This window comes from Poecilia reticulata, linkage group LG19 (assembly GCF_000633615.1).
Source record: "Poecilia reticulata strain Guanapo linkage group LG19, Guppy_female_1.0+MT, whole genome shotgun sequence".
Lineage (NCBI taxonomy): Eukaryota > Metazoa > Chordata > Actinopteri > Cyprinodontiformes > Poeciliidae > Poecilia > Poecilia reticulata.
In genome coordinates, this window is record NC_024349.1 from 19,398,034 (window position 1) to 19,425,610 (window position 27,577).

The window sequence follows — 27,577 nt, forward strand, 5'->3', positions numbered from 1 at the left end:
AAGTAATTCCCAAAAAGGAAAAACAAAACATCTGATGGAAATAACTCCAGATCAGTGGCTGTTAACGCAGCATATTTATGGTCTTATATAAGAGATTATGAGCCTTGCCTGTGATCAGCATCTACATGTACATGAGCATGATGGAGGCCTCACACAGAGATTACTCACACTTGAGTTAGGCGAGTTAGAAAATTACCATGGAGGCAATTTCCAGCAGAGCRTAACACATGACAGAGCTGCTTTCCATCAGAGAGAGCCTCTTAAGACCCGAAATCAAAAGTGAAGATGAAGAGAAGCGCTCAGAGGAAGATGGACAGAGAAAATGAAAAAAAAATAAATAAAAATAAGACATTCACCAGAGGAATATGAAAAGACAGATGTACAAAAAAAAAAAGCTCTGTGTTGAGACCTGGTTTTCATCAGGCCTCCTGCTGCTCCATCCACAGATGAAACAACCCAACAGATGCAAGCCCAACTGAAAACACAATGAAGGAGTAACAGATTATGTAAAAAAAAAAACAAAAGTGAGAAAAAAAATCTTCTCTGATGGCAGAACTAAAAGAAAATGACCACAGCTGGTCTGTTTGAACTGTTCCRTTTCCAGGGTACAATAAATATGCAACAGACAGTGCAATTAATTTTTAAAACAGAAGTAGCTTAATCCACAGAGRTTATTCCACTAAATCACATAGTCTATTTAAGCTGACAAAGCCAAAGCACGATAACCTCTAGTTAGTGGTTGTGATAGTTTTGAGTTCCCAACTCCTAAAGTTGAGCTGAAAACCTCTTGCAAAACCATTTCTAAAMAGCTGCTTAGGCCAAAGTAACAGGTTATAGGACAGAAACCCAGATGGTCAGTACACGCTTTTCAGAGTTGTCAACACTGAACCAAACTGTCTCCTACAAGGGATTTGGAAATTGATATCAAGGTTCAGGAGTAACCCAGGTACCTGGCACGGACCATAAACTGAAAACCAATGTAGCACCAGTGAAGTCAGTTTAACTCGTTAAAGCTGCAGTATGTAACTTTTATTTAAAAAAANTGCTCCATCCACAGATGAAACAACCCAACAGATGCAAGCCCAACTGAAAACACAATGAAGGAGTAACAGATTATGTAAAAAAAAAAACAAAAGTGAGAAAAAAAATCTTCTCTGATGGCAGAACTAAAAGAAAATGACCACAGCTGGTCTGTTTGAACTGTTCCATTTCCAGGGTACAATAAATATGCAACAGACAGTGCAATTAATTTTTAAAACAGAAGTAGCTTAATCCACAGAGATTATTCCACTAAATCACATAGTCTATTTAAGCTGACAAAGCCAAAGCACGATAACCTCTAGTTAGTGGTTGTGATAGTTTTGAGTTCCCAACTCCTAAAGTTGAGCTGAAAACCTCTTGCAAAACCATTTCTAAACAGCTGCTTAGGCCAAAGTAACAGGTTATAGGACAGAAACCCAGATGGTCAGTACACGCTTTTCAGAGTTGTCAACACTGAACCAAACTGTCTCCTACAAGGGATTTGGAAATTGATATCAAGGTTCAGGAGTAACCCAGGTACCTGGCACGGACCATAAACTGAAAACCAATGTAGCACCAGTGAAGTCAGTTTAACTCGTTAAAGCTGCAGTATGTAACTTTTATTTAAAAAAAATATTTTGTATATATTTGTTAAAGATATCTTTGTCATGACAGTATAATATACGTCAGGTAATCTGTGAAAAAAACATTCACTCCTCTGCCTCCTATCTGTGCTAACACAGCTCCTTCAAAAACAACTACTCAAAGCCAGGAGGAGGATCTTACCACTGTCAATCATCCCAATGTACACACCACTCACAACTTCTCCCTTTCTCTCTGCTATGCTACAGCCAGCTCACCATAACAGAGTCTGCCACGAATGCGTGTTGGAATGGTCACAGATGACGGCGGATAAACGATTCTCCTAGAACCTTAAGTTGTTTCTCCGTCATTAGCACATCTAGCAGCACATAGATGAGTTTGACCCTCCAGGACCCTCCTCCTGATTGGTTGTTTTTGTTCGGGAGCAGCACATTTCTTCAGACAGCAATRGTAGCCCTGGCAGAAGGTGGAGGATCTTGACCTTTTCACAGATTATCTGTCTCGTATTAGACCGTCACAACATGGTGACAGTTTGAACAATTATGTAAAAAACATATTTTAGTAAAAGTTATATTCTGTAGCTTTAAACGTCATGAKGACACTGGTGTCCTCATGGACCCACTGACTTATAAATAGGTATTTTGAGGGWGACRGCTAAGGGGTTTGTAACATAATGCTGGTAGGTAAAGGTGCAAAATAACAATGAAACTACCGCTTTTTTATATAGTATTTTGCAAACAGAGGAATGGTTATGCAACATATACAATCCTTCATTTGAGGTAAACAAGTAATTGAATAGAATTCATGACATCTGAGGACAGAACTGACTCACTGTAACCTTTTTTAGGCAGGAGGGGGCAAATAAGCAACAACATCAGATTTTTATCTAGACTTTTCTTCAGCTTCCAGGCAGGATTTTATCTAATTGTTACGTGGGCGTATGTAAMGCGTATCGCAAACAAAGCCTTCGACTGTTTTAAACCACCAAATCTTCGCTGGCAGACATCTTTCAGATTAAAATTTCCCATCTCATTCCTTGTTAATGAGCAACAGGTAAACTGTCATGCCTTTAGCTTAATCTAGAGGCAAGCTGACTCTAAAGTCACATGTGAGCATCGGTGCAGATAATAGTATCAGATAATTGAATCGTTCGCTTTCATCTCATCTGGCTTGTGGACCCTGCAGGCTCGCCGCAGCAGGTTTGCTGCGGGTTTCAATTTTCAACCCGGAACGTCTCCTGATGGTATCGGGCTAGCAGCAGGATGGAGGAAAACCAAGTATTTCTATGTTTCTTGGAGAAATGTGAAGAAGAATCTGGGGAGAGGAAGGTCGGAGTAGTATGACAGCCAGGAAAGTAGATTTAAAGCACAACTCTCATCCCACTAAGCCCCCACAGCTGCCCAAATAGCTCCAATGATTCATTGGAAAGGGGGTCTGAGTTTCAGAGTTGCCGGAGGTTTCAGAAACATGTCTCACAAACTCACTCTGACAGCACAAAACTTATCTTTGATGGGTTCTTGGGAAGTTTCAGCACCTGACAGTATGGAGGTTATCGCCTCCAAGTTCCAGAAAGTTTCCGAGATGAATGGCGAGATGTCCAGAACTCCCACCCCTCCCGGCGTACCTCAGCAGTTTAAACAGAAAGATCTGCAAGTTTAACCGGCTTCTTAGAGAATTACCACGACAGGATTTACGTCCGACGCATTTAGCTCCGTCGGCGCACAATGAAACGCCAGATGAGAGGAAGAGGCTTCTGTGCCGAGTGGAGGACACAGCGAGGGTCCAAATGGGAAGCAGTTCAACAAAAATTACAGCACAGAGAGGCGCATCGATCCAGCGGGCGTCAGACCTGACAGAGAAAGAAAGAAGTGCCTGGAACAGTCGATTTCCTGGTCCAGTAACYATCATTCCCAAACGGATGAAGCCCTGTAATAATCACAAATAACAGTTTGGAGGGGAATCTATTGAATGAGGTGCTTTGGGGAAAATGAAATTACCTGAGCTCCAGCAGGGAAGAAGAATGCTGAACGAGACAGGTCCTCTTTGTGTGGCTTTGTTCAAGCAGGACGCTGAGCGGAAACGATTTCTGCGAAGCACTAAACTTTCCTGACTTTGTTTGGAGTCAATGGTCTTGCCTGTGCTGCTTGTTTGTCGGCAATGCAGATGTTAAAGAGACATTCAAAAGCACGTATCAGAGTCTCTTACTGACCTTTACGGGACATAAAAGGGGTAAAAACACGGGGAGGCCATTATATTCGCCTGTTATTGTGCAAGTATGCCAGCTAAAAAGCCCTTTTCCTCAATGTCAAGKGTTAGCCATTAGGTTATTCATTGAGAAAAAAAAAAGYTGTTGTTTTTCTAAAACATTTAAATCCTTGTTCTATTTGTATTGTTTCCCCTGGCACAGGAGTGGCATTTTAGGATGAGTCAATAAGGTTATACATTATTCGCTGATGGTTAGTACATTATTCTGTTGTAACTTTGTGTCCTTTTTAACCTTTTTCCCCAAGGGGTAAAGTAAGATTTTAAAGATATAGTAGCTTTGAATACTAACCAAGCAACTGTTCCACTCAGATATAACCAAAAAAATTGGTTAGATGAATTGGTTGATGGTCCATTTCTCTGTATATAAAGTTATTTTAAATGATCTCTATACAAAATTAGGTTTAGTTTAGCTTTCCTCACACTAACGGGGAACAAAAGGCAAGGGTGGAAGAAATACAGGTTCTTATTCCAGTGTCTGAACAAGCGAGAAGTCCAAAAGTTTAATTGACACCAGGCTTGGATGGGAAATGATCCGTGGAGTCATGTTTGAATTCCTTCCAGAGAGTCTGCGCCACTCCCTCCATCCGTCTCGCAGCTTCTCACCTTTGTGTGTCACATTGAGCCAACGATTTCCTTTTTAGATTCAGGATATAATGCAAGTGTTTTACGGCAGTGGCTTAAGTAGAAATGGGCTTTTGACAGGAGCTGTTTGATGTTCCCGTCTCACCGTGTGACCATGACATCGACTATTTTTCTTGGTCCATGTCAGCAGCTTATTCTTTTGCCTCCTTTTTCACTTTAATCCTCATTTCAGGTTTTGCCAAATTCTTTTCATCTTCCTTGCGACATTTCACCATTTATTTTCGTTTTTTTTTTTTAAAGTCGGCATGCGTCTCTTATGTTGTGTTTCATCACCTCTTGCCCCTTTCYTCTGCTCTCATTTAATCAAAAAAGTTATGATGTTCAAAGAGCTGCAGATAACCAACAGATTAAACCAAATCAGTAGAAGAAATTGTAATATTACGGAGATGAAGAAGAAAATGTATAGCTTTTTAGCACCACTTCTTTCTTTTACATTTGTCTTTGTTGTTTGGTGCCTAGTGTAGAATACACTCTTGGACAAAAACAACTGAGAAAATGAAAAGAACAGTATTTGTGCATCGGTTTACCAAAATTAAAGGATAAAATAAAACAAGGGTTGAATCTTTGTATGAACTCACTCATCAAAATTTCAACAGTGCCCAACACTCCTTTAATGCACCAGAATATAAGAAGCTACAAAACACAAAATATTTTAAAATTAACATGTACCTATACTTCTACTAAGATGTAGGAGGCAAAACCAAAACAAAAACAAAACAAAAAAAAAAAAAAACGTGAATCAGTTAAATCAATCTTTTTCAAGGCTTCAGCTCTTCTGGAGGTGAGGTTACAGGCGTTAAATGGATTTATTCTGGCCTTAGCAAGGTAAGATACCACTTTCAATTCTTATTTGTTGAAAAGACACATAAACCTCCGTAAACAAGGACAGAGACATCTAGGAGCATCAGATTCGACATATGACATCTTTCTCAGTAGAATGTTTAGGAAGGCATACATTTCATCAGACAAGATGAGATGATACAATGGAAAAATTMTCCTAAAACGCAGCAGGTATCAGTCTAAGCTATCTCTGTTTACCACTTTATTTGAACCACTTGTGTTTTAAAGGCTGTTTTAATTCAGAAATAGACACGGATTTGCTACAAATCAGATTCTTTTTACATGAGTAAAAGTGTTGTACTACACAAATTCACCAATATCAGAAATGAGCAACAAGGACAGAAAAAGATTGTTCTTGACGAAATGGCAAAGTTACAAAATTTTTAAGTGGGACTCCAATTTACAAATGGCTAGATGCTAAAGTATTGAATCAGGATCCAGATAGGATTTTATCCAGATTTTGAGATTACAGTCTCTGCATAACACTAAAACTTTTTTTGTTGAATTGTTATTACACCGAGGGGAATTATGAACTGTTCTTAACTTTAAACCAAAATCCAGATGCCATCAATTCTGCTTTTACTGCAACTCAAAAATGAGAAACTCAGTTCCTCAGAAATATTCAGTGGCCATTCCACTGAATATTTACTCTTATGATCATTCCATAAGAGCTTGCATTGTCTTTATCTTTGGTTACCTGTAACATTTTTAGTCTACCACCCGGTGGTGCTGCTACTGAGTCATTTGCCAAACAGAAGATACTTGTACTATCTGGTAAAGACCATCAACCCAGATGCTAGCAATTTATCAAAGAGAGAAGTAAAGAATGTCAAAATATTTACGCAGCATTTGAGAGGATTTGGTTGGAACTTCTTTGTAAATAAATTAAACTGTTTAGTTCAGACAAAGACCAGAAAATACCATGGTTTGTAAACAGCCGCCTTGACCGGCTGTCCACCTGTAGAACCCAACCTGTGTGTTCCCATAGTAGTAGGGTAGTTTTCATCTGCTGGCCTTAAGGTAAATGTTTTCTGTCACTAAATCTGGTTAAATAAAGTTGTGTTGGTAAATGTGTGGAAGGCTTTCTCACATTATTTTCCTCATAAGCCAAAATCTCATGTATGCACTCATGTTGTTAGTGAGCGTGTTTGCCTACAGGTTGAAATACACAGCCTCAGGCAGAAATGTAAAAATCTCATGCGAAAAAAAAGCTTATGTTTGTCCTTTCTTTTCACATCAATTTATCATCAGCCGTTAGTTTATTCACTTGAGAACTAAAAAAAATATATTTATCAACTGAAAGTTTCTGCTATGTAAAAGATTATATATATATATATATATATATATATATATATATATATGTGTGTGTGTGTGTGTGTGTGTGTGTGTGTGTGTGTATATATAAATAAATAAAATCCAAGTTGTATTTAATGACTTTTCATTTAGAAGCTTCATATATGAGTTTTTAAATTACTTATGCTGACCCTGGAGAAACACCCTTTCATTTTGCTGCACTATGACTGTATGCACAGGAGAATTGACAATGAATCTTGAATTGATTTGGTTAATCTAGGACACAAATGTAATGTAAATAACGCTGCAATATGCATTTCTAAAAGAAAAACCTGCACAAGTCTGTAGCAAAGTCTGCAGTTGACAGAGAGCTTGCACGCTTCAAAGACCAACTAAAGCTGATGGAGAACACGCCAAAACAGAATGATTTGATTCTGAAATTAATTTAACAAAGTAAACAGAGTGTGAAGAAAGCTGCTGGGTGTTTCCTGTAAAAAAAAACAGTTCTAACATTTAAACCAAGTCCAAACAAATGGATTATGTCCTGGTAGCTCAATAAACAAAAACATAACAATCTTCATGACGGAAATCTCAAAGCAATCGGAGTGAAAATAAAACATGCTTAAAGAATAAAGAGAATCAGCCATATACTGAGGATGATTGGATTAAAGAAGGATTAAATCGTGGAGATGATCCTGGAACATTTGTTTGGCGTCATCCCAAAGCAAATAATATAAGGATGAGCGGAAGAAGAAAAGCAGCTGATTTCCTCAAAAATCACTAAAGATGTGGGGTTGGAGATCAGGTAAGTGGACGGGTATTTCATCTCCTACATCCACACTAGATTGCTGAGGTCAGGCCAAAAGAAAAGGTCAACAGAGGAGAACCTCTTTTACTAGACTTTTGCTGACTTAATATAAAAACAGTTTTTATGTTGGATTTCAGACATGATATAAAATCAACTAGATACTGTAACTTTGTTGCCAGGATACCTCTATTTTTTTGTTGTTGTACAGCACTTTGGTCAACTGTTATTTTTAAATGTGCCTTATAATTAAATTTCATCAGGCAGCATGGAACTAAAAAGCTTGAAGAATAATTGCTCCATTTTTATGTTTTTTTATTTTTATTTTTTTTAGAAAAATAAATGACTGTTAGGCTTTGGAAGAAAAGGATGGCATACTAAAGATATTAGACATTTTATCAAAGAAGTCGTGTTTTAGAACAGTCAGGCCTCGACTGTTTCGGGTTTCTTCAGTTGTACCTCAGCATTATGACGCTGTTTTTAAAGAAAAACTTAAAAGTTCCATTATGTTAARGGCAAAAAAAATCACATTATGTAAAGCTCAAATATTACATTGGTGGTGGAAAGTGAAAAAAAAAAAAACATAACAAAAAAACAACATTTTCTAAAGGCTAAAACCTCAAAAATAAACATAAGAGCCATATTGAATCTGAGGTCAGGTAAGTCTAATAGAAATATTTAAATAACATTCGGTATTCAACACTTTCCTGCTCCATATTTAAAACGCTGTCATCACTCACATTTCCATGTGCTGCCCAGCCTTTGTTTATTCTCCCCACTGTGTCGCCGTCATGTTCCCTGAGATAAAACTATCTGATGAAAGCCGCTCAGCCCGACGTGTCAGCTCAGACAATGATGGGGAGCGTAATAGAGGKAGCGCGTGGAAGGCAGGGGAAAAGAAAATGCGATACGTCTCAAGTCTCTGAGTCTTTATCACTGACAAACGGGGGGCCAATTTCACAGGAAATGGAGGAGGGAGGAACCGGTACTTAACACAGAATAAATTACCTTCCAAGAAACAGAAATGAGTAGAATTGATTTAGTTGACTCCATGAACAGAGGGCAATGATCGAAGGCCAGGAAGGGCGAGAAGGGGGAGGAAAAGAAAAAAAAACAAATTAATAAAATGAGCTTTGAGTGGTGAAATGTGTTTATTGTCCCTGCTGGTTCCACAGATTTCAGGTGTGTTGGAGCCAGTCTAGTGTAGAAACAGGTTCAGGTCAGATGACTTCAATTCGTTCTCAACAGAATTACTGATTTAATGTATTCACTTCCTTCCATTCACATGCATTTCAGTTAAAAAAAAAACAATTCTGATACTGAATATTTTGTGTTACATGAGCTCTTGGCTCAGACTGATTAGTGCTTTTTCTTAAAGGTTTTATTGGCTCTATTGGCCTTTATTTGATAGTGAATTGACAGGAAAGTGGGGACTAAGGCCCCAGATGTGGGTTGTGCTTAATCCTTGCAACACCACAGTAAGGGTCAAAAAGGAATTCCCCAAATGAGATATGTAACTTTTGAACAAGAAAAAAAACAAACTGTTTTTGTGTTAATTTGCTCACAGTTACTGTACAGAACCGACGCAATGTTGCTTTTACATGTTTCCGCCTCATGAATCACTTCTGCTAATTATCTACGTAATTAGTAATTCAGAAGATAGATGAGAGAAAGTTGTTAATCAGGCGGAGAAATTACTCTGGGGGAGAGGAGTTTGAATTTCCTGCTGCTGCTGCTGCTGCTGTTGCGATCTGGAAACGTTTTTTCTGGCCAACGTGGAACCATGAGCAATCGCTGACAAAAACATTTTTTAAAAGATTTAGGATCAACACTATAATCTTCATAACCCAGTTGAAGCCTCAGTTGATATATATATATATTTTATAACCAAAACCTAAGCAGAATGTTTTAGATTCATCTTTCAGTCCCTTTGATTTCGTACACTTCGTTTGTTGAAGCTAAAAACAACTCAAGGCTGCAATATTCTGCCCAGTTTAACGTGGTTCTCCATTTGGGTTTTTGTTGTTTCTTTTGAGATATTCTTTATGAGAAAACTCAACATTTTCTTTTTTTCTTTTTGGCTCGTGAGCCTCAGATACAGAAATCAAGTGTTATGCTGTGTTTTTGAGTTACATTGATTGATGTGGAATTAACCCTGAGCTTAAAGCCTGGAACAAAATTAGAGAATTAAAAAAAACAAAAAAACACTAAAGTTGAAGCCAGGGTTAAAAAGTTGTAGATACGCAAAATGATGTGTGATTATAAAAATACTTGGAAGCTTCAGGTTGTGAACAAAATGGACTTTAGTATTTTTTAAATGGTTGTTGGATTTTTATTTTTATTTTTCTGACAAAGGCGTTTAACTCATCGCTTAAAAAGCAAAAAAAAAATAAAAACTTAAAATCGGTGGGGAAGTATCATATGGAAGACATCCAGAGGTAAAACTGAACATTTTACTGACCGTTTGTCATTTCAGGCCGAATACGAAAATACAAATTCTACTGTTAATCAGCTCCTACAGTTGTGTCTAGATATGTTGAAGGACCAAAATAAAAAAACATGAAACTTCTGCTGGATGAGCCTCTTGGACAGAATGTTGTTCTTCCATCCTTGCATATGAATCTAAATTCATAAAATAATTTTTTTCCCCCTGCACGAAGGAAAATCTCCAACTATTATCCCTCTGAGACCTTGAAGAAGACAAAAGGGAAATGTATAATTGTTCAGACATAGAGAGAGCTCGTAACCACGAGAGCACCTTCCACTTCTCCACAGAACAAAGCACTGAGGGTTCTGTTGGAAGTGAACCAAAGCTTTACGGTCGTTTTGGGGCCTCTTCAGTCACACTGCCTCTCTTCTGAACAGCATAGGTGGTTAAAAAAAAAAACCCTCGTGCTTGAACAGAGATAACTCTCCGTATTTGATGTTGTAATGTTCCGGGCTGGTTTTTGTCAAGTCCCCCCCCCGACTATTGGTGGTCGGTGCCATGGGGCCAACTGGAATTTCTTTGATGAAAATGATTGGCTTTAAAACGTGATTCAATAGAAACAGAAATGGAGGATCACAGCGAACAAGGTGTTTTCATGTCTGCTGCTCGGGATTGCCTCAGAGCGCACAGCACCGCAGGGGGTAACGTGTGGTCATGTGGTTTTTTTTTTTTGTTTGTTTTTTTTTGTGGAAATTAATGTAGCTCTTTTTGGTAGGAACAAAGAAGCTAGTTTTATTTGAACATAATCTATAAAAAGATAACCAATTTTCCTTTGATTGTTTTAAATCTGTAATTGGACGGATATAAAATCTTCCCAAGAAAACGTGGAAGAAAAGCAACAGCTGCTGCCGGTGAAGATGGGGTGGTTGTGAGGCAGCGTGATCAAACCATATTCAGGCCGCAGCAGGATAACTGTTCATATTTTAATTGTTCGGTTGCAGTCACTGTGTTCATGTGCTTATTAATGTGTGATGGCACAATGAGGACTTCCTGTTCAACTTGTTTGGATTGAAAATCAAAACGAATGAAAATTAAGTATCATTGAATATGCTCTCGCCCTCATTAAAAAAAAATTTAAAATTGATGCGTAAAACTAGATCATGACGGGACGTTTTAGACTCCGTTAGTCAAAATGAGTAGTACAACCTCTGGTTTGAAGATTGTAAAATTACAGTTACAGTTTTTTTGGTGGGTTCAGTTTTTACTATGGTAATTACATCAAGGAAACGTTGATTTATTCAGACACAGTCCGTACAATCATCAGTCATCAATTAGAACCAGTCTGGTAACAAGCAGTAGACAGGATGATCTCAAAAGCAATACATCATGCCCTAATCAGAAAAAAACAAAAACTCAACAAATGGGGAAACAAGATCAATATCATTCAGCGTGTGAAAGGGTTAAAAAAATATAACATTCAGGTAAGACTCAAATGAACAGCAAAATGACCCACAAATGATAGAAAACATAGCACAGCTGTAAAATGTGTGTTCATTGTGTTACTAAGTGGCTGTAATATTTTGGTAAAAAAACAATCCAATTTCAATGATTTTGCACATTTTTGTCCTGTATGAACAACAAGCTTTGCACATTTACATGGTCTTTGTTGGATGAAGTAGAACTGAACCACCAAGATACTAACAAGGAACTTGGAGTGTGATAAAGTTCTGCCAGAAATGGCAATAAAAAATCCCAGCTCTAATCTGAAGTAGCTGGTTTCAGATCATTAAAAAGGAGTTTCCTCCTACACGACGGGGGAGATGTACATGAGTTAAAACTCACCGGAGAGCAGTTTACACCTCAGAGGTGAAAACATCCTGATTATTTTTCTTTTGATATTTCTCCCACTGGCAGCATTGGATAGAATGGTGTTATAAAGATGAAAACAGATTAAAAAAAATATTGAACAGTATAAATTCTTTTGTTAAACACTGGCTCACTAAGGCTGATATTCTCTAATGAACCATCAGCTTTCATCTTGAAACGAGTCAGAGTCAGCCAAATGCCAGCCTGCAAACGTCCTTAATTCTCCAGTCTTCTCTTAATAATTTATTTTTTTTGACACCTGGAGCTGGTTAGCTGTAAATTCATTCTCTCGGGAGGCTTTTTTCAAAACGAATTCTGAATTGTAGTTTTGCAGCTTGGGTCAAACTTTTGATGGAAGTACGTGTGCATTATATGGAGACTAGAGATGTGCCGATCGATCGGCCACCGATCATAATCGGCTGATTTCCGTGAAAAAGTGTATGCTCGGTGATCGCCGATCACGGTCTCTTGTTGCCGATCACACAAACCGACCACCTGCATCTCATTTCGCAGCCTGCCTGTGCAGCTGGTCTCCTCTTTCCTTCACACTGCGCAAACGCGCAGCAAGAAATTGTAAGCAATGTGGTGTGGAACTATAACGCACTGAGTGAATGGGGAAGTTTGCGTGTTGCAGTGGAAAATTGAAGCACGTGAGGACTATAAGGATATTTCTGCTAATCTAATATGGTATAAAAACAATACCATACTTGACAGAGTTTGGCTACATCGAGGCTCACTGCAGTAAAAAAGACATATGGAGGATCAGATAGCAGGTAAAGCAGTGCACAGCTACAAACACTCACCCGGATTAGCATGACGGTCAGAAAGCTAAATAACCCGCAAAATTATTTAAGTCTTCRAGCTGCGATGTAAGACGCTGGTTCTGCTCTCGCTGTTGAACCGCTGCTACGCGCTACAGGTAGTAATACTTCATAGACGGAGCGCCGCTTCTGCTCCACCTGGTAGTGACTCTCACACTGAACCTCTGCTTAAAGCTGCAGCATCTAACTTAAAAAAATACATTTTACATACTTATTAAAACTTTTGCTGTCCTAACACGAGACAGATAATCTCTGAAAAAATAATCGATCTCTTCTCTGTTCTGCATAATTACTCCACTCAGTCAGAAACAGCCACTCAGAACTAGCAGTAATCAGCTAGCCGCCATGCTATCAGGAAGTTTTCATTCAGTAACTCAGGAWTGTTTATTGTAATGGAACCTGTATTTGCCTTTGAATGTCAAGTTTTATACTTGAATTTTTTGGCAATGTTGAGAGCTTTTATTTTGACTCTTATTTAGCCGCTTCAGAGCCTCCATATGTTTTCAGTCTGTTAAAGATAGTATTACTGATAGCAGTACAATTTGCACAATGCCTGTTTTGTTTTTTTTCTTGTAAAAAGTTATTAAAAACAAGTTTTTGTCTAAATTAAGGTGAATTTATGGTTTCTTTTTCCATATAATGTAAACGGTAGAGCTTATGATTAAAAAAAATTATTATTATGTGATCGGTATCGGTGATCGGCCGTCATGGGTGATCGGAATCGGCAGGAAAAAACCTGATCGGCACATCTCTAATGGAGACCGATGATAAACTGTTTCTGTCTAAAGGAGAGCAGAACTCCCACTATCCCCAGACTACTCTACAAAGCAAATAGTACTTTATGATATTCTGTATCATAGAATAGCTAGAAAAATATCACATTAGTCAAGAGATATTCTGAACATTATCATTGATTACACTGGAGTCAACAGCCAAAAAAAAATTTGTCTGGGGTTTTTTAACTGTATTAGGGTAATTTTGATGAGCTGAATCCAAAAACTATGGCTGCAACACGAGCATCAAAATGCATGACTTGTTCTCACATGAATCGGTTTCCTGAGAATCTGGGATCAATGAGTGATGACCAGCAGGAGAGAATCCATCACAACATAAAAGAGACGGAGAATTTTGCACAAAGACGACGTAATGTTCAATTCACATGTACTTACTGTTTGTTACTACCCAATAGTAAGTCCCGCCTACGCCTCACAACTCTTCAGACTCACTACTGCCCAGTTCTCTATCTAACAGGTCCGGAAAATCCCCAAAACTACCCTAGCGACAGTTTGTGGAGAATTATCTATCTAAACTGGGGTCAGAAAGGACTCGTCTAGCTCTAACTACCTTCGATCCAGAAGTTATGACCCTTTACAGTTGATGAGCAATCAGCTGAGTAGCCCTCACAGCTGCATAACCCCTACAACCACTCCTGTTAACGGTAGCTCCTCTCCTAAAATAACGGCACTTGTTAACGGCTAGATCAAGTTCAGTGACTTAGATTTAAGTCCCAGGGTCATTATTTTAACACTCACCAGAGGAAAACACAAAGCCRSCCTATCTCTAGAATCATGTATGTTAACTTTACCATATTTAGGAGAACCAACAATAATTAAGACTGACTCAATTAAACTCACTGTTCACCATTCTCATTGGAATTTTAGAATATAATTGTATTAAGCAAGCTTTAGCAGGGTCATATGACAAACAGGTTAAATTCCCAAGGGTTATAAAAGAGGTAAAAATATAATAAAATCAAATTAAAATCAATCACATCCTATCCTTATTCTTATCCCTAACCTGTGTCACCAAGTTTACTGAGCGAGGCTTTGGGGGAAGCTGGTCAACTCATACCYGATGGTTCTTGGTCTCGGCAGSTGTRATCTTTRGATGTCCTTGGTCAGAGTCTTTGTCCAGCCGGAGCAAAGTCCTCTTTTCTGAAGAGAAGCGGAGCAAAACCGTACGTTGTCCTTATAACGTGCAGAATCTTTGTCATTAAACGCCCTCCGTCTCTTCTCCAAGTCAGCTGAGACAGAATTGAGAGCGTTGGATAGAGGTAGAGGAGTTGGCCGGATCTGGAATCAGGGTCAGTGGCTGGTGGAACTCGTCCCTTCTAGGCGGCGTGAAGTCTGGGAGCTTCCCTCAGTCCCGGGGTGTAGTCCTCTGCTGGTCTTTAGCCTGCTTCCTCTTGTTGGCTCCTCTTCTGCGCCGCGGACGAAGAACCCCTTGCCTCCCCTGTGCTCCAGCTTTTAAGCCCTCTCAACTCAGGGCGGTCTATGGGGCAGGTCTGTGTTACTGTAGAACCTTCCCACTGCGTCTCACTGTCTGTGGAAAGTCCCTACCTTCCCCAACTCTCCTATGACTCATTCATACCTCATTACCACATCCCCGATACTTTCCGTTGACCATCTGTTTCTGATTCTGCTGCGCCCTCGCTCAGAAATGACTCATTCTCCACTGTTTCTCCTTCTAAGTAATTTTTGTCTTACAAAACATAATCAATGTTTTACTTTGTCGACATTTTACTTCAGTATGTTTCTTCCTCACTCATTATCTTTAAACTTTAATAATCAATGCTTATTATACAACAATTAAGTTGTTCAAACCTCACTTTCCATACTGTATTATAACATTCAGCTGATTAAAAGTACAGAACATATATTTTTGATTATACATTACAGACATTCCTTCATTGGCATGTGTTATTATTATTTTAAACTTGTTACAAACCATAATCATCATTAAATCATTATACCAGGTTTACCGTTATTTCTCAGGCCTTTATTCCGTTTTCTGCGTGTACCTGGACAGATCTCACATGCTTATACCAGGTTTCATGACATTACCCTTATCCAATTTACAGAAATCCCAGTTTGTAACATTTAATTAATACACTGTTAGAAAACCTTTTTGTTCTCCTAAAACCTTTTTTTTGATGAGAAATGTTAACGGAAATGAACTGATTATGTCACAAAAAGTCAGAAGATTGTATTTCTCTAAATTAAATTAAAAACGGTGCAAAATAGTCTTAATGCAGTTAGGCAACAAAGGATGAAACTACACTGAGTTTATTTTTTGTAACAAAACTGAACTGCAGCCTAACTGATTATCCACACAAACCAGTAAAAACGTCAGTTTAACATGTGGTTTTAGTTTTTTTAATACGAGAAACGTTCTTCTAGTGTTAGTCCAAGAGCCGTTGTTTTCTAAGGAGTTATCATCCATGCCACTTTTAATGTAGCAAACAGGAAGCTTCATTGATTGGCAGTGGCAAGACCACTCTACTGACAAAAAAACAGTGAAATGAGGGCAAAATAAATGTGTCCATTTGTAGATGATCTTGTCAATGGAAGAATTGCATTGTACTAAATGCATTGTAGTTCTCATTGTACTCCAGGTGAGAAATGAATGCATGAAAATACTCAGTCACCCAAGCTAATATTGACAGTTCCTTGTGCCAACGTGCAACCATGGCTAGATTACCAATATGACAAGGGGAGTTACTAAAAGTCTGACTAAAAGTAAGACAAAATAGCTTCTAAAATATCAGTACAGAATGAAAGATTTTAATGTCATTTCCCTCTGTAATGCTCAACAGAAGGAATGACATCAGTCATCAATCATCAATCTTGTGATTCTTTTATACACACACAAAAAAGGAGACTGCATCTTTTCTCTCCTGGATGCATAAAACCCAAGTCAGAGAGGAGATTCAGGACATCGTGGAGGAGCAGTTAAACACACAGACATATATCATCCAACCTGTAACTGCCACACAAGCGAGGGAGACATCTGCCATAAATTTTGACAGACGCCGTTGCTGCAAAGACGCATAAAGGACACCTGACAGGAGACATTCCAGGGCTCGTAAAAAAACTGCAGGAAAGTCAGAAACATGACTCGACAAAAGAGTCGCTGGAAGCACATTGGCTGAAGGACTATAGGATATTTCTGCTAATTTTCAGCTTTTTTTAAAAAAAAAAAATTTTAATTTAATATTTGCCCCATTTGGAAAAGTGCACAAGGAGAAAGAAATAAAAAAGTTGCAGCAGCAAAATCCTTAAAAATTCTACACATTTTTGATGCCAAGTCCAAATGTTTGCAGTCTACACAAAAGCAAAATTAAGAAACTAGCCTCCATGGTACAAAACTTCTAGCGTGAGGGGAGGAGGGAGGAAATTTCATTTCACACAAGTGTTGACTTTATTCTTGAGCTCCTCTACTCATCAGTAATTAATCCTTGCCAAGACTTTAGTTTATTTTTGTTTGTTAGCTTTTGACGAAACTGAGTTCTCAAGCAGAAGAATTAATTTTACAGTCGGAGAGCTTCATTTCCACGGTTCGGCAGAAGATTTCCTTATTTCTCCGGTGCTTCTCTCAGTTTATTTTCCCCAGGGATGTGTCCCGCACTCACACTGTGCCTAAAGAACTGCTAGATTCAATTAACAGAGAGGACAAACTTCACGTAACCAAGAAACTAATGATCATGTTTCCGTCTTTGGTTCTGCTCGGAGACAGTGAACTCGTTCATATATTAAAACAACCTGAAGTCTGCATAAGATAGGAAAAATTGTGAAATATGTTTTCTTGGCTTAACAGTCCTACCTTGTGGGTAAGTTCTGCATGAATTGACAAATTTAGGCTGATTATGGTTTACCTTACAGCATGAAAATTCCACTGTTACGAGAAAATATTCAATATTTTACCTGTCAGAGCTTAAATCTCAACATTGTACATAATGATAAGTTTAAATCTGTTGTTCCAACTTATATTAAAATAATATTTCAATTACAATTAATTTTCTGTCTTTGTTAAAATGCAACAATAGCTTTAAAACTAGTCGGCTGTCAGACTTTTTTAGCTGAAAAATGTTCTCCTCTGTAAAAAAAAACAACAAAAAAAAGAAAGGCAATTTTCATTATATGTTCTGAATTTTGACTTGTTACCTAGAAATAACCATCCAGTATTTGGGTTGAATATTCACACACATACATATATATATACATATATATACATATATATATATACATATATACATATACATATATACACATACACATACATATATACACATACACATACATATATACACATACACATACATATATACACATATACAAATATATACATATATACACATATACATATATATATATATACACACACATATATATATATATATATATATATTTTTTTTTTTTTTTTTTTTTTTTTTTTTTTTTTCAAAATCTCAAAATCTCAGAATTTTCCTAGAATTGAAAGTTGTGCTCCACAAAAAATCTGCAAATACTGAATCAGACCGGCAGGGGTCCACTGTAAAAGACAATAGATTGTATAAATGGTCATTCTACATCATTGAGATCAATCGCTGTCTTAGTTATTTTTCCTCAACCAAACACACAAACAAAGAATATTTTAACTCCACATTGAAAATAATAATAACAATAATAACAGTAATAAAAAAGATTCAACAAATATTCCTCTGAATTCCCAGCAGCCCCACATTTTACCCGCAGGGCCAGGATTGAAGCTAATTGAGTTGAAAGGTTGGACCTTGCTGTGAGTCTGAGGGTTCACAGGGTCACAGTAAAAAAATCTGTTACTGAATGATTAACCTTGTTTCGCAGCAGAGCCCTCCGAACGCGTACGAGGTAGCTTCTCTCATTTCATCTGGGAGGGAAGCAGAAGATTTAAGAGCAGAATGAGGTCAAAGGTCAGCGAGGAAATGGAATTTGCATGACCATGGAAGAGCTGCTGTGGACTGTGAATCACATTTAGTACAAAAAGGTACAAATTTCTGGTTGGTTTAATAAATAAGCTGCGGTTTTTAAATTAGAGGACAATGCACTGCAAAACCAGAACCAGGTCCAGACAAAGGTTCAGTAGAGCATCAACACCTTTGAGATGAATTTTTACATCCCTGTTGTTTCATGGTATCTACATTCAGAAATGTGTAAAAATTATCTTTCCAAACTCCAGCTACTGTTTGCGTTTCTGCACCCACAAACTGTTGCGTTTTAGAGAATGGTCGATGAAATCTAAGATTAAAACGTAACTTCATTTATCTAAGTAATTGTTTTATTGTTCATTTCTATAGTTCATTAGCTGAAAAAAAAGTCAACCTGCAGGTGGTAGAATAAATAGTTTCATATGCGTCAGACCTGGCTTCTCCTGGATTCTGCAAGTACAAAAAATGGAAACATGGCAGACCAGGGCAAAAATAAAAATAAAAAACTTTGAAGTACTAGAGGTAATACATTTTGGAAGAAAAAGGTTCTGGATACAGACGAAAAGCACCAACCAAATCTTCATACAAATTTGGGAAGAAGACGAGGTGGTGCAGCTGAAAAGCTTCAGAGGAATAAATAAAAAACAGAATGAACAAAATGTACATTTCTGTACTACACGCATCCTCTAAGTGTATGACAGTTGGCTGTTTGGAAAGGTGGCCAACATCAACAGATTGCTCTATGGAAATACCTCAAACGACTGAAAGCCGGCCCCGAATACAAGATTTATTAATAGTCTTTTGTTGTGAAGGCTGAGAGGGTGTCTGCAAAGCACAGCAGCGATAGACGACCTCAATGCGTGGCGTGTTTCAGCCCTGAATGAGTACATGCCACAGCCGGAGTCCGCCCTGCGGCTCCCTTATCGAGCGGCCGCAGAAAGAGAACACGGATTGGAGGTTTTTGTTGTTTGCTTTGTCAGCCGGGGAGGGCAAGAGCGTCCGGCAGGGGATGGAATGAGCCTGCACTTCAGGAGAGTGCTCACCGACTTAAACCTCACTCTGCGTCTCAACAAAACACTGTGTTGGAGGTCAACAAATGTTTTCAGAAGGTAGTCCTGCAAAAATATGTTGCGCCGCACAGATTTCTGAAGGCTGCTTTCCCTCTCTACAGCTAAAAGAGGACCAGAGAGCCTTTATCTGCCTCAAGTAAAGGAAACGTGGCGAAGGACTCGTGAGGCCGTGGGCTGAGTGAGACACGGGAGGTGAGAAGGGAAATGTTCGAGGAGCTCGAGCAAACGAAGAGATATAGTGTACTGTGTAACGATGCAACAAGGTCTCATGATGAACGGAAATAAGCGCAAAACTATACAAAAATATCTATCATTATGCGCCCATAGGCAATTTCCCATAATTCTACAAGTTCTATAGGTTTGCGAAGATTCATAAAACGTAACCCCGTCGATTTGTGTCCAGAACATTCTCCACATCAGAATGTATTTATGCATCAGAAGAGAGTCTCCAAGCCTTTTTGTATTCAGCCCTTCCACAACCCAGTGAAATAAATACAAAAAAATGCACATTTAAAATCCAGATTTTATTTTATTGAGAATATTTTCTTTTTTCGAGCAAGTTTGAAAGCCTGTCTGTTTTACAAAGCAGCTATGCTTGTCAGTTACAGAAAAATGTATTTTTGTTAATTTGTCTTTTTTTTTGGTGACACTTTATTTGAAGGGGTGTGCATAAGACTGACATAATACTGTCATAAACATGACATAACATCTGTTATGAACATGAAGGAGTTTTTATGAATGTTTATGACTGTTGTCATGACGAGTCATTAGGTAAATAATGACAAAGTTGACACTTTTAATGGACTTTGAATGCAAGTTGCATTAAACTTGTCATTATTTACAGAATAATGCAAAGTTGGTCATTTTAATGGACTTTTAATGCAACTTTTAGTACAACTCATTAAAAGTGTCATTATTTACCAAATTACACTTCATGACAACAGTCGTAAACATTCATGAAGACTCCATGTTCATAACAGGTGTTATATTATGTTTATGACAGCATCATGTCAGTCTCATGAACATCCCTTCATATAATGTTACTATGTTTTTTTACATTTTACATAAATTATACAAAACTTTGTAATTCTTCAGTACGAAACAAAATTATTTAGAAATTAAACTTAAAAAACATTTTTCATAAAGAATAAAAATGTTCACAACCAGACTGTAATCTTTCTGCCAGCCTGCAGCACTGCTGGGTTTTCCCAAAACTGATTTGTTTCTTCCGTCATAACGCAACATCAGTACAGCCAGTCACTGTATTTTTCACATTTAAAAGTTTCACTCTTCAGCAAACCAGGCTGCCCATATTTCTGTAACAGGGCACCTTTTACTGAAGGGGTCATTTATTTTGGAAAGCAACATTTTACAAGCAGCAACAGGAAGCAGCAACAGGTTGCTCATTACTTGCAGTGGTAACACCACTCACAAGAAGTCTTCCTGAGAAATTGTGTTGTTGCAAAAAAAAAAAAAAAAAGGTTTTATTAGACCCAGTTGTTTAACCAGCACACTACATTTTTTTTTTTTCATTTGAATGGTGTACCCAAGCTAGAACGGATATATGCCAGCGTGACATGCCAAAGAATATCGAATTATATTCAACTACTCAAATATTACGCAGCTCTAACCTCTGAAATCTGCATATAGAAATACTTCAGATCTTAGTACAAACACTAAATACTAAGACAGGCGCCCAGCTGAGTGACGGGATCAGTCTGCTACAACAAATCTGCGGATTAAATTAATATTTGATACTTCTGTTACCAGGGAACATTCGACACCACAAGAAAATCCTGTCATGACGTTTGATCCTAACCAAACAAGAATTTAACTGCGACTGTCAAGTCAGCCACGGGTTTAATGAATAAGAAGGGTTTTGGAACGTCGGAAGACCTTATTTGCCCGTCTTCTCCTCAAACAAAGTCAAACATGAAATGATTTCCCAATCCCGGTTCCCGTGGCTTTTATTTTTCTCATTCTCTTTCCATCCTGGCTCGCCTTGCAACAGCGTCTGCGTCTGCAGTGGCAAATAACGCAGCCGGGTGCCTTCTGGAGCACTTGTTCCACGATATACAACATGAGATTAGATGGCATCTTTAAGGAGTCGTCTCCTGGGTCAGGGCAGGTTTCACCGCCTTTAACAAACCGGAGACAAGCCGAGTCAATGAGAAATGGAAGCCCTCTGCGGCGCATTGTTTATGTATTGTGCAGACGTGAGGATTTTGAGAGAGGTCAGCTGCGTCAGGAACCAGGCGTCCTGCTTTAACATCATCTGCACATTATTCATGCATCCGCTCCGTAAGTGGCTCCTTTTGTCCTCCCAGAGGGCTTCCTGAAGAGTAAGATCGATTCTTCCCCACATTCGGAGTCTCGTCTTTTATTCCTCGGCTGTGACCCGTGCACACTCGGGTATCTGTGCAATCACCACGACTGCATAAAATACAATGAAAGCCCATAGATACTCTGATTCTCACAAATGGCGGCTGCGTTGGAACACTTGCGGAATCCCATGACTGCTGATATCAGAGTGGAGGTGGAAATGAGGAAAATGAAGTCTAAACACATTTTTTTGTCCCCCGCCCTCCTTGAAAAGCTGCAGTGATGATTCAGTATTTTGTCAGACAATATAAAATGGTTTAAGAACGCTACCTGATTTTGGAAGTGCTTCTTCACTTTGCAGCTTGTACGCTTGCAGAGAAGGTTCTCTTTAAGCGATACAGATGGGAAGCTTTGCAATGTGAGGCTTCACATCATATTTCTGCTTCAGAACCAGGCTGGCATGCACATTTAATACAAATATTTCACCTTTGATGGTTATTTTATGACCAGAATTACAGAAGTTATGGGAGGTGGCCAGGTTGGCCATCAGGTTTCATCAATGGTTGGTCTATTCAAGGCCGACTCTGCAAATGGTCAGAATGTGTTTTTTCTTAAATCCCATGAAGCACATTGGTGCTGAAAACAATCTAAAAATATACATTAATTTTCCTTCACAATATCATAGGTCTGTATAAATGCGGATATTGTTCTTTGTTCTCTAATGTTTGTTTTTGATTTTTATAAGCTACTTGTTTAACTTTTGTTGACTGATTTTTATTTTTAATATTGTCATCAAATACTGTAGTTCTGATAGATAAGAAATTAAATGTTAGGTTTTTTTTTTTAGTTTTTTTTACTTATGGTTCCACTTTCGTCTGTTCTGCGATGGAATAAACAGCCTCTCCAAACCAAGCTCCAGAGCTGAAATTCAGCTTGGAGGCAGCGTGTATTTTCTCATTTACGTGAGGGGACTACGTAAAAACAGATGTTTGCACAACACAGCAAAYATCAGCTCACAACTAGACACTGGTGAAGTTCTCGGTTTTAAAAACCTCAGTTTAAAGCAAATGTTCAATATTATTGACTGAGGTGCCCAGAACGAACTGTGCTCAGCATGATTTCCATTACAACGGCCTCAATGTGTTTGAAAAGCACAACATATTTATGATAACCAGACTGACAGAGGGAATGTGTTTTTAAACAGATTGTGATCATAGTTTGGTCTAGCCTCATGAAATTTGTGTCAAGTTTGCTTTCATAGTTTCCTAACAAGCAGGGAGCAAGATTAAAAGTAAATCATCTGAATCGTCTGAATTAAGATTTTGAATGGTTCAGAAATTCGCCTACCTTTATGCCATTACTTGAAATTCCCTCGCTCGCTGTTAATTAGCTTTATTCAATTTAAAGTTCAGAGCGCTTTATACCTGGAGAAAGCTTTTATTGTGAAGGTTTACCCCTATCGACGTCACTGTTAGAGGCATAAACCTTGGTGTTAATGTTTTGGTTGCCCTGCAGAGTGTAATCAGACCCTTGGATACAATAAATGTGGTGAGTCGGTGACCAATTAAACGGACAAACCAGACCATTACAAAGAGGACCCACCATTAGCTGGGAAAGAGGGTAGCCCCGGTAATACGCCTCTGCGTGTAATGAGAACAAAATGCCTTTGAGGACGTTTCCTCGCACAGTCAAAGTCCAGATTATACCTACTTTCAACAGGTCCTTTAGTGGGTCATGTTTTCACTGCCTTCTGCAAACAAATCTTATTTTACTACTAACTTTATAATCTTTATTTTAAACATCTTCAATTCTCACTTATAGGTTCCAGTTGAATAGATCTGTACATACATCTGTTACTAAGGGGCTCTGCCCTTCCTATATTGTTATGTAGTCTGAACCCTGTCAAGTTAAAACAAAAAAAAAAAGATGTAAACAAAAATAAAAAGTCACTGCAGGTAACTTAAGATGTGTTTATGCGTCTCATCTTTGCTTTATCTGGGTGTCAATAAAAAAAAAACTGAGCATCCTTCTCCGGGTGGTAAAGTGATATTCTGTCGGCTCTTGGCACATTAAAGCAGGATTAGTTTCCAAAAACACAGTATTTTTTTCCTCTTTATCTCCAGAAATACAGTCTGGTACAACACAAACGTCTCACTGCATGAAAAATGCAAACCTACAGAAAGACGCAGCTGAGTAAACAGCTTTCACAGACAGAAAACAACAGCATCATTTGTACATTACATGAAAACACCGGGAGCCTGCGAGTGCTGTTTCGCTTTTGGAATTTCTTTTTTTTTTTGCCGCAGCATGTTTGAGGTTTTGATGTTGCCATGGTTTCATGGTTAGCAGCTCTTCTCAGCTGTTCTGCAGTCTCCCGTATCTCTGAGACCCAGCAGAAAACGAAGGCTGACTTCTAACACACACAATCTCCTTGTTAAGACGAGGAGCTCGTCTGCCCTGCAGAAACGCACTGCTCCCACGAGAACTAAAAAGAAACATCCATGGCATAGTGAGACGTGTTTTCCCCACTTATTTCCCCCCCCTCCCTCGCCTCTTGCTGTTCTGATTCAGCTAGCATACAGATTGTTCCATCACCTGTGTTTTGTTTTTTTTTCTCCTGAATTTAGGATGGAAACATCAAACTGTGTATCGTAATGCAATGTTTATGGCTGCATCACGGAGAGAGAAAATCAGAATTCTATATGCTAATGGCGAGGGAACCTCTAGAGGCCATGCTCAGCCTCTGAAGCTGCACAGAACAATATGAAAGTGATGGAAACGTATAATCCTTAACGCTGGCTCCGCTCACTGGAATACTCAGCTGCAGCAAACACCAACTGGCACAAGCCTGACATTTCCACAAATGCAAAGCGACACCAGTTGGGCTCTGTGAGTTATCATAGCACACAAGAAATATGAACTGGTGACCATTTTCTCAAAACCAAGCAGGTTTAGAAGTTACTTACAGTGGGGAAAATAAGTATTTCATATACCATCATTTTCTTTTCTTTTTTTTTAACGTTTTTCCAATTAAAAAGAAATGGAGACATCTGTAATTTTTAGTTTCACCACAACTGTGAAATATCTTTAAAAATCCAGAAACTTCACACTGTATGATTTTTAAATAATAATTTGAATTTTGTTCCATGAAACAAGTATATCAGGTAAAGTGTAGAACTTAATTTGACACAGAAGCCTTTGTTTACAATTACAGAGGTCAGGATTTTCAATTGGCTTCAGGTCTAGAGACTGTCAAAGGTCGTTGAAATGCTTCTTTTACTGGCATTAATAACCGATAAACATCGGTGGACAAACGTGTCAATCTGGAAGTTTCCATCATCCTTGTGAATTACTATACGACACACACACACACACATATATATATATATATATATATATATATATATATTCTGTAAATCCCTGAGCAAGGTGCATCGTGAGTTACACCATATGTTTTCCTGGCATCGTTCTGGCTAAGACTTTGACCAGTCGTCTTGACAGAATTGGTAAAGTTCATTTAAACTGGTTTAATTCCAGTCTAGTTTCTGGAAAAGACATTCTGCATGTCAACCTTCTTCATCTATTCTCCAAACCAGTTTGGGTGTCACAGTCCTGCAGTTGAGTCTGAGTTTCAACCATGTAGCAGCTGTTGAATTGAAGTTTAGTCAATTAATGTATTCAATTTACTGCCCTTTAACTCGTTCAGTCCCAGAGGACGACAGAAAATGTTCTTTTTGTGACTTCAGGGAAATTGAGAGTTGAAGTGCACTTTTTGTTTTACTGTCCTTTGTACTCGAGTTTGAGAAATTATTTATTTACTAAAATACTTGATGTTTATCTGGATTTCTTTTATTTAACTGATGAGGATAAAATGCGACATTGTAAGTATTTTGTGTTCCAGTTAGCAGTTTAATTTGAAAGCCTGGTACCTCAAAGAGGACACTTTATGTTTAGAAGAATATTCATGTCTGACCGGCTGTTTTTATTGTGTCTTGTAAGCCCATGTGGGCTGGACACCTGTAACAGGGTGTGTGACATGTATGAAAATAAACTGTCTAGCTTGGCTAAAAGTATTAGCATAATCGTTTTCATGTTTGGCAGCTTCAACGGTTCGCAAACCTCAACTTCACTAATCCAAACATTCCTCACTGTGAACCAACGGTTCAGTCTTTCTCATCTGACCATCAACTTTTTCTACAAAGAATCCACACTGAAAGTGTTAATTTTTGAAAGAAATGCTTCTCATACCTCTCACTAATACATATCTATAGCAATATTAAGTGGTGACTCTGGTGTTCCAGCTATAGTTACAACATCCACTAGCCCTAACCCTTATTAAACAGTACTGTTGACCTAAATGAACGCCAAGCAAATAGTAACACACTTTTGCTTTCTTTTCAAGTTGTACAATCAGGCTAGAAAGTCCTCAGACCAAGGTTGAGACTGTAGACTTTAAAGTGTGTGAACTAGATTTTCTTCCTTCTTGTTATCGAGGGGGAATTTCATAGGAGGTTCATCCTTATTAATAAGACGTGCATCTGGAGTCTCCCGCTGAAAAGACGTCCCAGCTGTGAAGCACATGCAGACACATTTATATGTGCGTTTCTTCCCTGAAATGAAATCTCAGACCCGCTAAGCGCTGTAGGTTTAAAGAAGGCTTAGCAGTGTTGGCTTTGTTCACTTTTTTTTTTCCCCCAAACAGCGAGGATCTGATGCAAGCGTCTCTCAGCGAGCCGTAATCCACGCCAATGATCCAAACAAGAGCGCGGGCCTTGAAGATGCTTCAGCTACAGTGTTTCATTGGATAAGTATTTACAGTGATTAGAGAGGGGGCTTTGTTGGAGGAGCTCTGCGGCTGCATGATCAAAAACAACCAGCTTCAAGCTAAGATGAAGGTGATCAAAGGTTTTGAATGTGCAATGCTCAGACTGGATCTCACCGAGGTCGGGAAACAACAAGACGAGTGATCGTTTTGAAGTGGAAGGCATTGGGAAGATGGGAAAACAAGGCTGGAAGGAAGACAAGAACATTTATAGGGGCAGCATTGTGCATTTCCCAGGCGGTTCTATACCAAAGTCAAGTAACTACGTCAACTTCAGTGATGACAATGCTGTCCATATGAAAAACAAATTTGACTTGGTGCATTGGCTGTATCTAAAACCTTGAAATTGGGTTCCTGCCTCTTTGAGAGCCTCCTACATTTCCAACAATCCCACTTCAGCACAACAATGCTACGTGCCATTTACAAACTCTCCTCACAAATATTCTCTCTAACAAAGTCAAAGAAGCACACTTTAATATTTTACATAACCATATTTTTGCTAAATTCACAGACGTTGACGACTACCATGCTTTTTCAGGAAATTGTGAATTTGAAGATATGGTTAATTACATATGCGAATGTTTTCATTCACAAACTAACGTTTGCAAACCCTACATATTTTACTCTCTTCCTGTCAGAACTAAAATCTCTGAATTCGTCAAATTAATAATACAAAGATAAATGCGTTTCTATTTGCAAAACTACTTTCTATCATGGTTGCTGCAAGGAGATCCCAAAGCTGTGTCCCTTCTTCTCCAATAGGAACATTTCAAAGCATTCAAAATTGACTAAAACAATAGTTTTAGTCAGCATATTTATTTAGAAATGTGTATGTCATTAATTATCTAGAACTGTATTTGAGGCAAGTTAAACTAGTATTTTCTGTCAAATGTATAATCCTATTTGGTTAGACAGAATGAGTAGGACGTCTAACCACTTCCTGGCAAAAAATGCCAAGGTTTTGTTTTGGGGGTTTTCCAGGAAAAACAAAAACTGACATTATTTTTCCTGTAAGGTGTGGAGGATTTATCAGCTGCCTGCAGAACTAAATTGCA

At 38.3% G+C, this 27,577-nt stretch overlaps 1 long non-coding RNA gene across 1 annotated transcript in view; it reads right to left on the minus strand.

The window, feature by feature from the left end:
• Window positions 1-27,577, minus strand: part of LOC103481877 (uncharacterized) — a 114,430-nt gene that overhangs the window by 75,227 nt on the left and 11,626 nt on the right. The window lies entirely within an intron of this gene.